Here is a 14,384-nt window from a genome sequence, read left to right on the forward strand (position 1 = left end):
TTCATCAAGGATTTCTCTAAAATTTCTAAACGTCTTTGCTCTTTACTTTAAACTAATAAGGATTTTAACTTTACATCTAAATGCTTGTAGGCCTTTGATACACTAAATTATGCTTTGACTCATGCTTCTTGTCAGCTTTTTGGCCCTTAATCTCAAATTGATTAATTTTAATTAATTAATTAATACTTTGATGACAAACTTAATTATATTTATTGACATTTTTAGTGTTTTAAAGTGTCCACAGCGTAGAGCTCGTTACAACGATTTCAACGACTATTGGATCATTTAAATCGGAGCTTAAACATAGAAGTTACGATCGAAATAAGAAAAGAAAAATACCTTAGAAGATGACGCGCACGATGAGTATGCTAACAAGTGGTCCACTGTTTTATTTAGGAAAAAATAGAAAAAGAAAAGAAAAGAAAAGGATTTAAAAAAAACAAAATCAAAATAAAAAAAAGTTAGCATTGTAACTTTGAAGAAAATAAAAGAGAAAAAAGAAAAGGAAAAGGGTCACGTCGCGTTAAATGCGCTCATGAAAAAAAAATTGAAAATACATCTTCAAAATAATCTCAACCCTTAATTTTTAATAATTAAGATCCAATAGTTCAAAATCAAACTTGATCCAAGTTGTCAATGTTTCTTTCATCTTATTTGTAGGAGAAATTTTATTATTGTGATGGTTGAATTGTTTGTAAGCTCAACTTTTAATTTCATTCTACTTGAGAGTTTGTAAGTGTGTGTTTCAAATTTCCTACTCATTGTAACGGTGTTATCCTCACTATGGAGAAGATCGTCTAAATTTCAATTTACAACCTAAGAGGTGCTTTGGAAGTGTAGTAATACAGTTGTGCCGAACCATTATAAAAATTCCCGGCGTAAAATTTCTTTTAACCCACTCTCTTGTTTATTTTTTCAATTAATTTTAGAATTTCATTGTTTGCTATAAATTTCTCTTATTTAACTTAAAATTTATTTTATCTTACTTTGTCAAAATTGCATATTTCAAAAAGTGTATTTTTTTTTGTTTAAACTGGGCACATTTGTTAAACGTTAACAATTTGTTAATTAAACTCTCTATTTACCCCCTCTAGGGTTGCCATATCGATCCAACACTTCTACCATTACAGCGCCTGATCGGACTTAACCCTTTGAGTTAATGTGTGATGCAAGTGATTATGTTGTGGGAGCTGTCTTAACTCAAAGGAAAGGGAAAGTGCTGCATTCGATTTACTATGGTAGCAAAACTCTTATTGAGGCACAAATAAATTACACAACAACAGAGAAAAAGTTGATAGCTGTAGTATCTGCCTTTGAGAAACTCAGAGCATATTTAGTAGGCACGAACGAAGGTTGTAGTCTACACAAATCATGTCGCTCTGAAGTACTTGTTGACAAAGAAGCACTACAACAAATATCACATACGATAGCGTAAAAAAACGCTATCGTATACTTTGCATAGCGTTTTCGAGACGTGGTGGTAGGCGATGTTATGGAAAGTCCAAGATTTTCTGCATTTTTTTAATGTATGCCAAATATTATAGAAAGTTTGCTTTTGATGGAAAAATTTTAATGTCATAAAATATTTCCATAGCGTTGTCAAAAGGGCTATAATATACTTTTTATAGCTTTAAAACAATGCTATGAAAAACCTTTTATAGCTTAAATTTAATGCTATGATAGACATTCCATAGCGTTATACATACCATCTAATAAACGCTATTATAAAGATTGCATAGCATTTTTCCATACGCCATGGTAGCCGATGTTATGAAAAATAGCTGACTTTTTATAGCGTTTTAATATAGTTATACTAAATGCTATTAAAACTTGCATGATTATGCTATTATTAACCTTTAATAGCACCTATAAAATGTTATAACAAATTTTCCTTAGCTTTGCAAAAGAGCTTTAGAAAAGTTTTCATATCTTTTTTTTTTCAATTAAATTTTTAGTTTATATTTATAGCACTTTTCAAATAGTATCACGAAAATTCATGTAGCATGGTGAACCACAATTTAAGTTACTTCACATGAAGGAATCTAATTTAATATTCACACCTACAGAGTATTAGAAAATTTAAAGGACATAATAAAAAATCTTCAAATGCAAGCATGTTGGGTGTGTTGCCCTAAACTCGTAGTTTGTAATTATGTAAAAACAAATTTGTATTCAATGAAGTTATGGTTTCTTATTCAATCAAATTGTTGATGAATTTATAACATTGCATTGTCCAAATCAAATAAACTAAACATCCAAGGTTATTATCATGTTACCAAGACATTATATATACTGGGTATATATTTGATATACCCTCGATATACATGTGGATAATGTCCCGAGAATAACCTAAAGGGTCTATAGTACATGGATAAAGCTGGATACCTTATCCTGGCAACACTATGGATACGACCCGCTTGGGGGTATCCTATACAATGAGTTTGTATAAGATCGAAATGAGAAATAGTCAATCTTTAGATGTAACACTGTTGGCTAATAGATTGCTATTTCATAGGATGACCAGACGACTCATTATCAATCCTGAGTGAGTTATGGACTCTTGCTCGTGAGGGATCATCCTTTGATCTGTATGGGTGAGAGTGACCCAAGTATTCGACTCAACATTCCTACCATTTTGGGGATGATACCGAGTAGGGAGTTGGAAACATATTTACACAAGATGGAATTCACTCCTTCCCAATATTAGAAAAGTAGATGAGTGTTCCCTTCATACTGACTCCATGACTTGAACAAGGGGCCCCACCCTCTCACTGGCTGTTGGGACTTTCTCTACCTTTAAAAAGATTAGAGACTCATGCAAGTGCACACGGTCACAAGTAATACTTGGAAGTATCCAATCAGGGACTTGTTGCTTTTCAAAACCAAGGAATGTCGTGAAATGGTTCAAATATGCAATTGTGATTTAGGAAGAAAAATGTGATGAATGTTGTTGTTTAGGGTTTTAACTATCAAGCAATTTAAGAAAACTCAACCTCTTTGTTTCCTACCTTAGTTTTGATGCAAAACGTGGAAAACACACTTTGTTGGGAAAATGCACTAGGTGCAATCCTAGAATTTCTTGGGAAACTGAGTTCTACTCTTTCACTTTCGCTTTTGGTTGCTATAGAGGTTAGGGTAACCTTCAATCATATGTCTAAATGTGATTACAATCCTAGGGAATATTTATAAACTCATTCGCTTTATGGGTCAGAGGACTTATGTCTAGGACCATAGTTTATGCACTTATTTCTAAGTCACATCCCATATTGGTTTCCTAATATTTTACCTAACTCACCATTCTCAGGGTTGTACTTATTGTATAAATCAAGTTCCCACTGGCCAAATAGAAAAAAGACGTAAAGATAAGTTTTTAGAAACCAACCCAAAAAAGTGCCAGGCGCAATTCTGGGCAAATCCTGAGCGTGTTGAAAATCAGATCATTTTGACTAAGGCATTCCACAAAGAGGTTGATAACTAATTTAGAACATTTTTAAAGGAAAGAAAATACACAAAGACATAAAGGAAGTATTTTTCATTGAATTTAAACGAATAAACGAGCCGTACAATGAGTTCTAGCTTGACCCTCTTCTCTCTCGAGTGTGACTGGAGTGTAAACTCGCTAAAGAATTTAAGAATAACAGAATAAACGAAGAACAAATGATAGAACTTGAGTTAAAAGCAATAAAGTACGAAACTACAAGCAAATAACAATTAAAACTTGAATCTAAGACAAAGAACAAGTTCTACAACGAAGAGAGAATGTAAATGAAGCTGAAAACAAGCTTGGAAGGGATGATTTGCAAGTGGAGGGATGACCTCCTTATATAGCACCATGGGTTGGTTGAACTCCCCACCATTTTAGGTGGAAATGGGTTGAGATTCACCTAACAAACCCTCTTGGACTTGGAGTCACGGTTATACTTTGATTCAAACACATGGGAAATGAAAATAATTCTGCAGTGGAGTGACCCGTAGTTAACAAATGTTGATTAATTTGGTTAATGAGTTTGACCGATTAATCTCGTATCGTTGAAGCTTTTGATTTGTAGGTCCATTAAGTCCTCTTTCTAGCTCACAACGGGTAAAATAAGGATCAAGTTTCTCGGAAGAATTTGAAATGTTCAAATTGCTCAAGAGATTTTATATATGTATGTTGATACATTATAATATATAGTTAATTCTAAATTAAAACTATATATTATAAGATAAATTTTTTGAATGAGATTCAAATAAAAATTAATTATGAATAGGATTCATATAAACCAAAGGTTAAAAATAATGTACATAAAATTTACATTACAACTATAGGTTAGACGAGAAAAATGCTTTAGAATATGATTCTATTTTGGTAATATATATATGTATATGTTAATTATTATTAATATTAATATAATTAATATTAAATGCTCCCCTACTTAATTGCAGGGGAGTGCGGAGGTTACAACGACGTGGGGAGGTTACATTTCTCTGTTTCATTTTTACTGTGCTGTCATTTTTTTCCCTTAAATTCAAGAACACGATCTTCACTTCCACTGTGGGATTAACGTCCCATCAATTGGTGAGAGCGGGGTTTCAGTTATGAATTTTTTGGGTCAAAATTCACACAGTTTGGTGGGTATTTTCTGCATTTTCTGAATGTGGGTTTGCGGGTTGGATGGTTTCGAATTTTGGCACTTTAGATTGTTTTCCCATTGATTCGATGTTTGTAAGTGACCGTTTTTTAGGCATTTGTTATTAAATGTTGAGTTTGTAAGTCTGTGTCGCTTGAATTTTGTTCGTGGTGGCAGATTTGGTGAAGAAATCAGTAGTTTTTCGAAGAAGATGAGCCAGACCTAAGGCTGAGCGCAGCGTCTCAACGCTATTTTTCATATTTATGGAAAATCAACACTGTTCTTCATATTTCTGGAAAATCAACGTTGGGCATCATAGCGTTGAGACGTTATCAACGTCATTGAGCAGTTGCCACTGCCAGCTAATGTAAAGGGAATCCGAAGTTTTCTCGACCATGCAGGGTTCTACCGACGGTTTATAAAGGATGTTTCTAAACTTGCTAAACCTTTGTGTTGTTTGTTAGAAAATGATAGGGTATTTGATTTTTCTGTTGACTATTTGCAAAAAACAATAAAATGGCATGATGCTCGCATACACCCCAGGAAATTCAAAGTGGGGCAGCAAGTTCTCCTTTACAATTCAAGGCTCAAGCTATTTCCTGGGAAGCTATAGGAAGCTAAAGTCTAAGTGGTCGAGACCCTTTAAAATAGTAAAAGTTTCTACCCATGGAGCTATAACGGTTAAGGAATTACAATTGGATAGAGAATTCACTGTAAACGGACAACAATTAAAGCATTACTGGGGAGAGTATGTGGCACGAGATGCTGGAGCACACCAGCTTTCCCCTGCATAAAGAGATGTCGCCTTAAAAATAAAATAAAATAAAATAAAATAAAGGAGCTATTCTTTAATTGCCACACTTTAAGACGCTCCCATATTTTTCTTTTTCACTCCGAAAATTTTAATTTTAATTTATGTTTCATTTTCTAGGAAAATCTTAATTACTTAAAGCTTGATTTGATTCTAATGGCAAGTGGTTAGATGGCTGGTAAATAATTAAATGTAAAGCAGAGAGAGAAGGAGCAGTAATGATGATAAGGTAGCTAGCGGGCACGAGGTAAATTCTTTCTATTTTAGAAACGTCGGTAAATCATATTTTTGGTTTTGGAGGTAGGTTTAAATTTGAAAATTTATGAAAGGAAAACCGTGGGAGGGGTGACTTTTAAAGTCTCTATTTAAATCCCACCGCCCCAACCAACCAACCCACGATCACCTTCCCCCTTCATCTTCCACCTTCGCCGAAACCGTCCCACCAAAAACCCTAGCTCCTCTGTCTTAAAATGCCATCGCCATCCATCCTTCGAAAACCCTAGCTCACCCGAGAAAGAAAACATGCCCCGTTACAAGCAAAAGGCAACCGCAAGAAGTTAGTGGAGTTGCCCTTGTCAGAACGCTCGTCGGAGGATCTTGACGACGCAGGCAACCAGTCGATGGCGGCAGAAGTCACCGAAACGCAAGCAACATCGCCTGATAAGCCGCCATCCGCAGCTGCTTCGCGCTTAACCTCTGTTTCGGAGGCAGAGCAGCTGTTTTCGCGCAGTCAGAAGAGGAAGAGACTAAAGGCCTCACCACTATAAACCCTACCGAAGCCCCACCACTATAAACCCTACCGAAGCCCCACCACTCACTACCCCCACCAATCTCTCTCGCCCAGCAACTGTTCCCATGCCTTCGCTTATTCAAGTAACATCACCGAGAACCACAAAAAATCTATCCTCCTCTGGCCCAGCCTCCCGCACTAGAACTACCAAGCAGCTATATGAGTCCACCTCTGAATTCCTGTCCTCTAAAAAGACAAAAACCCGCAGTTGCTGCAAAGCCTCCGAAGCCCGCTGCTGCCCCGTCCTCTTCTGTGTCCAAAGGCCCCAGCGAAGGTAACACGGTAAAGACCGCTTCCTCATCTGAGAGGAAGCAGCATCATTCTGTCTCTTCAATGTAGGTAAGCAATCAACAGCTTCCACTGGGGTGCAAAAGAGCCAATGTAGTTGTTCCCTAGGATACCGCCTTCAAAAGATTCAGTACACAACCTGCAGTGGAGGCTCATGATCGTTTGCGAAAACAAGACTTTCTAGTTAGAGCCCATGCCCCCTTTTGTCCATCAAGTTATTACCAGGAACAAGTGAGACTACTTTTGCGCTCCCTCTGGACCTTTGATTCCACATCTCGTGAAGGAATTTTATGCGAACCTTCGCTTCGATAGCATTGGAAAAACAAGAGTGCAAGAAGTAGAGGTTGATTGGAGCCCTGAAGAGATCAATAAGACTCTCCACCTTTGTTCTAATTCGGAGGCGAAATTCAACAAAATGCTGGAGTAGCCCACTGAGGCTCAACTATCTCATAAGGCTCAGCTGGCTCACGTGCTTTCCATTGTGGCCCACCCTGGAGCTTCCTGAAGTATTGCCCCACAAAGAGCCAGTTCTCTCCCCACCAACTTCTTGAAGCCAGAAGCCATTGTCTGGCTTTATTTCCTCAAGTGTAGAATCATGCTTACAACACATGACTCTTCAGTGACTAAGGCGAGGGTCTGCTCCTCGCGTGTTTAATGGAGGGTGTCATCATTGACGTCGACTAGCTCATCCACTACAAAATCGCCCAGTGCGCCTCGAAAAAGTTGGGCTGACTGTTCTTCCCCAACCTCATATCTAAGATGTGTATGAAAAGCGTAGCCCCAGTGGTCAGTAATAAGGAAGCGCTAACAGAAAAGCGAATTATGGACAAGACACTCCTGGATCGCCTCATGGCTAATGACAACGTACGGTGCAACGCTATACCAATTGGGGCCATCAATGAAATGATAGCCCATCTGGCGAGAATTTCGAAGAGTTGGCAAAGCTAAAGTCTATGGTGGCGACATTAGCCGAGCAATCACGGCTCGTGATGCTAAACTCAAAAGCCTTATGGATTGTCTAGCCAAGTTGGATGTTGTAGGCTCTTCTGCTTAGCGCTGCACAATGGAAGATCTGCTGGAGCACACCTCCAGTTTGGAAGAGGCGGAGGCCCAAGAGGATAGTGGCTCTGAAGAAGAAGAGAGCAAAAGCAATTCAATATAGCCTGTGGAGCCCCTCTCTTCATCTTCATCTCTCTGGAACCGGAAACCCAACCAATCAACATCCAATCAATCTTTTCAATTCTGCATTTACTTTCTCGCAAATTTAATTTCTGTCATTTTATGTGCTTTTGCTTTTACTGTATAGTATGCAGTCATCTATTTTCTTTTGTTTTTGTTTTTGCTAGGAGCATTTGTTGTCATCATGTTGCTCTCCCCAAATTATATTTTGAGTGCTTAAGTGAATTGAAATGTGATTGTTCTTGCATATGCTGTCTGTGCATCTTGTTCTTGCCCTGCTTTCTTAAGTAAAAATACTGCCAGTAGATGCTTAGTCTTGATTATAGTTTTGTGCTAGCGCATCCGCTTGCGGGTAGCAACAACTTTTGTTCTGCCCTAGCTTAGGTTCCAATACGAATGCCCCAACAGCATCCTGTGAGTATAATTCCAAAACAGAGACCTTTTAGTTGAGAGGCTTCAATAACTTACCTATTCATGCGAATCACTACCTTAGTATCACCACAGAGTCAATCCTTCTATTTCACACCCTTTTTGATGTCCCTTTACACAATCTACACCTGACTTGCGAAAAATTCCCCTTCTATAACTCTATTTTTCTTAGATCTAAGTTTGGAGGTATGTGGGAGCATCATATATCTTGCTGTTAGTCGCATTACGGACAATGCTACATCTAAGTTTGGGGGTGTACGCGCTTCCTGTGTTTTGATAGGATAAACTTGCATTGTATAACTGTGAATCTTTCTAGTTTTGTAATTCAGCCAATTCAAAAAATAAAAAAATTAATAAAAATTAATAAATAATTTATTTAAGAGGCTGTAGGGCTAGGAAAGGCTAGTAGCCCACAGTTGAAAAGCTAGAATGGTAATAAAAGGGTAGTGGTGTAAGCGAGTGAAAGGGAGTTGAGAAGCATATCCCTAAGTGAGTTGAAATTTTTGAAAAGGAAAGCTGGATGATGCTAGAGTCATAGGAAAAAGCCTTTGCTAGAGCTGAAGCAAGGATTTAACTACTCTCTTGTAGGTGTTCTTATGCTATAGCGAATATTGGCAGTAGGTGTGAAAGCAGAAAGCAGTACTTGATGCACGATGTGTGTTCATTAGATGCAAGTTTCGGGGTGTGATAACTCTCAGATAGAGAGTGTTTAACAGGCTATTTGAGGCATTTATTGAGCGAAAATGTGAGGGTCCCTAGCAATAAACGTAAGAAAAAGGGAGAATATATCGAGTGGGTCCTAAACTCTTGCAATTTCTAAATCTCTTTGATTTTTATGATTAAATGCTAAATAGTTGATAATTTTTGCAGAGGTAGCTGAATTCAGATAAGAATGAGAGGTGTGCTGCCTAGTTCACGAAAGATATGATAAGTATGGAAAAGAAGCACTAGTCAGCAGCCTGCAGCTTGTCTGGATGCTCCAAAGCGTATAATAGCACAATAACTCTTTGAGCTAGAAATGTTACCGTGTCCGTACAACATCCAAGGGGTGCCCTAATTTTAAAGGGCCCTGTATTTAAGGAAATGAGGCCCCAATGGACAAAAAGAGAGATTCTCAACCCTTTTGGAGTTAGCATCAATTTGAGGAAAACATTCTCTCGTTCACAGAGAGGAATTTTATCGAAGAAGGAGCTGAAGGATACCTGTCGTGCTTTTGGGTTACACTGTACACCCGAGGAAGCTTCTTATTCTCTATAATCACCTTTGACAATGATCTCGTCTTCACTCTTTGTTATTTTCTTTTGCCATTTTATTATGAACTAACCTTCACCTTCGGGGAGGGAATTATCTTAACACTTGCTGTTTTATTCGTTGTTTGTCTTGTTCAACTTCAATGACTATTTAACGTAAGTGCGCATAATTTTTTCATCTCATTAAGCTTGTGTGGCCTACCTGATTAGCGTGTTATCTTGCTTGAGGCTCGGAAGAGTCCTTCTTGAGTAGCTTAGCTTCCTTTAACTGTATTAGTTTTCGTTGAAATAGGAGGGTGGATACCTAAGGGTGGGGTTTACCATACAGTGCCTATAAATTATTTGTCCTCCATGTTTTAGCTACGGTGGGAATCAGGCTAAAATATATCTAAGGTATCTTGGGAAAGAGCCGTGAGGATTTGGGCAACAAGAGTTAGAATTGTTGAGCGGTGGTTTTCTTTCGAATAAATGAGCAGGAAGTGGGAATCCCCCTCCCCGATTTACTTATCAATCGTTTTTCCCACATATTTCTCAACTTTCCTTATCGGATGCTTTTGGGTGTGTTGAGAACTCTCTCAGTCGGGTTCTCACTGTTTGTTTAATTCCATTTAGTTATAGAAACTTATTCAATAGAACATTTATTATTTCCTTTTTCTCTTTGGGTGATTTAATATTACCAGTTCCGTTTTTAATCTATAATTCCTGTGGAAACGACCTTGTTTTTATACTACAACAGATTATTTGGTGTATACTTGCACCAATTTTCTCATAGTTGTGAGGAAGCGAACGACCTGCAATTCAAGCGAACAATTTTGAGATCAAGGCGGCCACACTTCAGATGATCCAGACTTTAGTACAATTTTGTGGATTAACCAGTGAAGATTATAATGCTCACATCACTAATGTTTTGGAGATTTATGACACATTCAAATATAATGGAGTGACAGATGATGTTATCGAACAAAGACTTTTTCCGTTCTCTCTTAAGCATCAAGCTAAGCAATGGTTGAAGTCTCTGCCTACAGATTCAATTCAGACATAGAATGATTTGGCTCAGGAAATCCTTGCCAAGTTCTTTCCACCTACCAAGTCGACTAAGATTCGAGTTGAGATTAACAATTTTGCTCAATTTGAAGGAGAGACGTTGTATGAAGCATGGGAAAGATACAAGGAGCTCCTAAGAAAGTGCCCCCATCATGGATTTCCTAAATAGATGCAAGTGCAGAATTTTTATAATAGGTTTGATGATGGAATAAGAACTACAATTGATGCAGTATCTGGAGGGGCTTTCATGGGTAAAACTGAAAGTGGAGCATATGATTTGTTGGAGGAAATGACATTCAACTACCAGTGGCATAGTGAGAGGTCAGCTCAGAAAAGGCCGATGGGAGTAAATGAGGTGGATGCTATTGCTGCATTGACCGTGCAGGTTGCTTCGCTTACCAAGCAACTTCAATCAAGTCAGTCTGCGGTAAATACTATTCAAACACCACATTATTTTGTGAGTATTGTCATGGTAACCATCGTAGTGAAGATTGTCAAGTGGAGAACTCATTTATGCAAGTTCAACATGAGCAAGTTCAGTTTCTTGGGAATTTTAATCGCTAGCCAAATAACCCCTATTCCAACACCTATAATCTAGGTTGGCACAATCATCCTAACTTCTCATGGAGGCAACATCAGAGGTAGATTCCTACTCCACCACTCGGACTTCAACAACCATAGAAGAAATCTAACCTTGAAGAGGCAATGATACAGTTGGCAAACAATTCAACTCAGTTCATGGTCGAAACAAAGACCAACTTTCAAACTCAAGAGCCTCTATTCGTAATTTAAAGGTACAAGTTGGTCAGCTTGCCAACATGATGGTGATAGGCTTCCAGGTAATTTGCCGAGGACAACAGAAGTCAATCCAGTGCAACACTGTAAGGCAATTACCTTGTGGAGTGGTAAGGAGTTGGTTGAACCAGAACAAAATAAAAAGCCTACAAAAGAAGTTCAACAAACAGAGATTATACCAAAATCATCCATTAAGATAGTTGAGGACATTACGACACCACATTTAGCCAGTTCGTTAGCCATTCCATTTCCTCAACGCTTCTAGAAAAACAAAAAGGATAATCAGTTCAGTAAGTCTATTGACATTTTTAAGAAACTACATATTAACATTCCTTTTGTATATGTCCTCACACCAATGCCAAGTATATGAAATTCATGAAGGACATCTTGAAGAAGAAAAGAAAGTTGGAGGATTATGAACTGATCCCGCTCACAGAGGAGTGTAGTGCCATACTACGGAGGAACTTCCGCCCAAACTGAAAGATCCATGGAGTTTTTCTATTCCTTGTTCAATTGGTGATGTTGTCTTTGCAAATGCTTTATGTGACTTAGGAGCCAATATTAACTTAATGCCTTTATCTGTTTTCAAAATGTTGGGACTTGGATAGGTGAAGCCGACCACAGTTTCATTGCAGCTCGCTGATAGATTAATAAATTACCTGATAAGACTTGATTTAAGGCTAAAAAGGGTAGGTTCACATGCTTAGTTGACTGTTATTTGGGATGAAAAAAGTATGTTCATGCATGTAATTTAGGGAAAATTTGCATAATTTGTGATTAGGGACTTTGGAATTCAGTTATAGGTAAATGAAGGCTAATTTGTGTAAATATGCTTATTTTGTAAGGAAAAGTGAAGATTTATGATCACAATGCGTCAGGCACATCGCATGCCCAAAATTTCCAGCTTACTAGAGGAATGCACCAGCCAAATTGCTTTGAAAGTTCCAGCTTCACAATGCTTCAACCACATTCGATGTCTAGATTGTCAAAACGGGAATAACAACTTTTGACCAAATTATTGGTCCAAGATTCGGTTTTACTCCTAACATCTTTACAACAAGTGGTTGTCAACTTCCCTTGAATTTCTCAAATCCTTGTTACTTCCATGTCCTATAAAAGGAGCCTCCAAGCATCAATTCTACACATCTCATTTTTCCATACTTTTGTTTTCCTTTCTACTTTAGTTTTGTAGTTTTTATTTAAGTTTTGTTTCCAATTATTTTTCTACAATTACTCTTGTTTATTTTATTGCAATTCAATTTGTTCCATTTTGTACTTTCTTTCCAATTCTAATTAAAATGCTTTCTTTTGTTATATTCTCTTGTGTTTTAATTTCTTTCAATTCCATGAGTAGGTAAATTGTTTCTTCAACCCTCCTACAAGTTTAGTTCATCTATTTAAATTACATCTATCAGTGAGCATGGCGTATTACGCTCTCTTTTGCTTATCTTGATTGATCTAATTTATCCAGTTGATTTTCTTGTTGGCAACTTGTTTAAATCACATTAGTTTGAATTTAATTCTAAAAAGGTTAGAGTCAAACGGATCTCATCAAGGTAAAACGGGAAGTTACTTAGAAATAAGAACTAAAACAAGATCCTAGATATAGGCTCTCTTACCCGTTAAACGTAAGTTGGAACTTGATTTATTTAGAATTCTAGAGTTGCATAGACATATGTAAACACTAGCCTAAGCTTCTAAACAAACCAAAAGCGATATGGAATAGGAGTTGAACCAGTTTGCATAAATTTAGTTTAATTACGGGCACATTTGATAGGTGTAATTTATCTTTTAGAACTAAATCTTAGTAAGGTGGTTGGTCTTTTAATTTCTGTGTTTCTAATTCGTGTTCCCAACAATTCCACCAATTTTTATTCCCAAACTTGATTGCTCATTCAAGCAGTTTACAAAAATCAATTTTAAAAGACAACTAGTCCCTGTGGAGATGAACTTGGAATATTTCCATATTATTACTTGTAACAGAGTGCACTTGCACTTATCCTCTAGCTATTAAGCAGAGGCGCAACAAGTTTTTGGCGCCATTGCCGGGGACTTTATTTTTATATTAATTTATTCTTTGTGAATTGTTTTTGTGTGCAATCACTCCCGTTTCTGTTCTGAAAATATCCTCCTATCTAACCTCAAAGTGAGCATTAGTGCATGAGCACAAATCCGCACTTGCTACCATACGATCCTAAGATCGAGAAAAAAAACTTGCAAGAGGTTAAAGCGTGAACAGAGACTTAAAAAAAACTGAAAAAGAGAAGGAAATGAAAAGTAGGAGAGGTTACTCGTATTGAGCCAATAGCTAGCAGAAGTGATTGAAATGGATCCTCAATTTTTCTACCAATGGGAAGTAGCTCGTTCATAGTTCCTGTTAATCAATTTTTTTGTTCATATTGTGGTGATAATTGTCATTCATTTGAATATTGTCCATCTAATCCTACATCTCTTTATTATCCAGATCCACCAAGGATTCAACAAAAGTTCACTCCTTATTCAAATTCCTACCACCAAGATTGGAGGGATCATTCGAATTTCTTGTGGGGAGAGCAACAACTTGAAAGTAGCTATCCATATGATGAAAGTAGCTATCCATATGAGCATGCATTCCCACAAGAATTTCCGATACAATCTCAGCAGGAGTACGATCAACCATGGGATCTAAAGCAAATACAATGGTAATGTCTTGCCTTGAAGAGATGATGATAGATCTTATGGCGAGAAATAAGGCAACAGTACGCAACAACATGATAGATTTTATGCCGCGAAATGATGCAGCAGTACGCAACCTGCAGATCCGAATAGATCAATTAGCTGCTGAGCTGAGGAATAGTCCACCAACAGCTTGTCCTAATGACGTGGGAACCCCAAAGCAAAAAGGGGAACAACAAAGTGAGGCAATGAGCGTATGGAGCAAGCTCGAACATGACGAAGTAGAGCTTCTAGTGGACAATGATGACCCACCATCCTCTAATGTGATGAACGAGGTAGGAAATTATAAGGAAGTTGAACAAGAGCAACCAGTAGAGGTAATTAAGCATAAGGTTGCAAAGGACCTAAACCCATCACCTCTCAATCTTGGACCACTTTTTCCTTTCCCTCGACATTCTTTAGATACAAATCAAGATATAAAGAAGGGAGAGCTGACCACACATTTCAAGGATAAAGTGGAGGAAGAAATAGGA

At 37.5% G+C, this 14,384-nt stretch overlaps 1 non-coding gene across 1 annotated transcript; it reads right to left on the bottom strand.

The window, feature by feature from the left end:
- Positions 1 to 10,453: 10,453 nt before the first annotated feature.
- Positions 10,454 to 10,560, bottom strand: LOC148212830 (small nucleolar RNA R71). The gene has a single exon (XR_015789571.1). It is a non-coding gene; the product is annotated as a small nucleolar RNA R71 (small nucleolar RNA).
- Positions 10,561 to 14,384: the final 3,824 nt, after the last annotated feature.

The sequence above is a fragment of the Momordica charantia genome (genome assembly GCF_013281855.1).
Source record: "Momordica charantia cultivar OHB3-1 chromosome 2 unlocalized genomic scaffold, Mcharantia_2.0 BLBB01000002.1, whole genome shotgun sequence".
NCBI classification, from domain to species: Eukaryota; Viridiplantae; Streptophyta; class Magnoliopsida; order Cucurbitales; family Cucurbitaceae; genus Momordica; species Momordica charantia.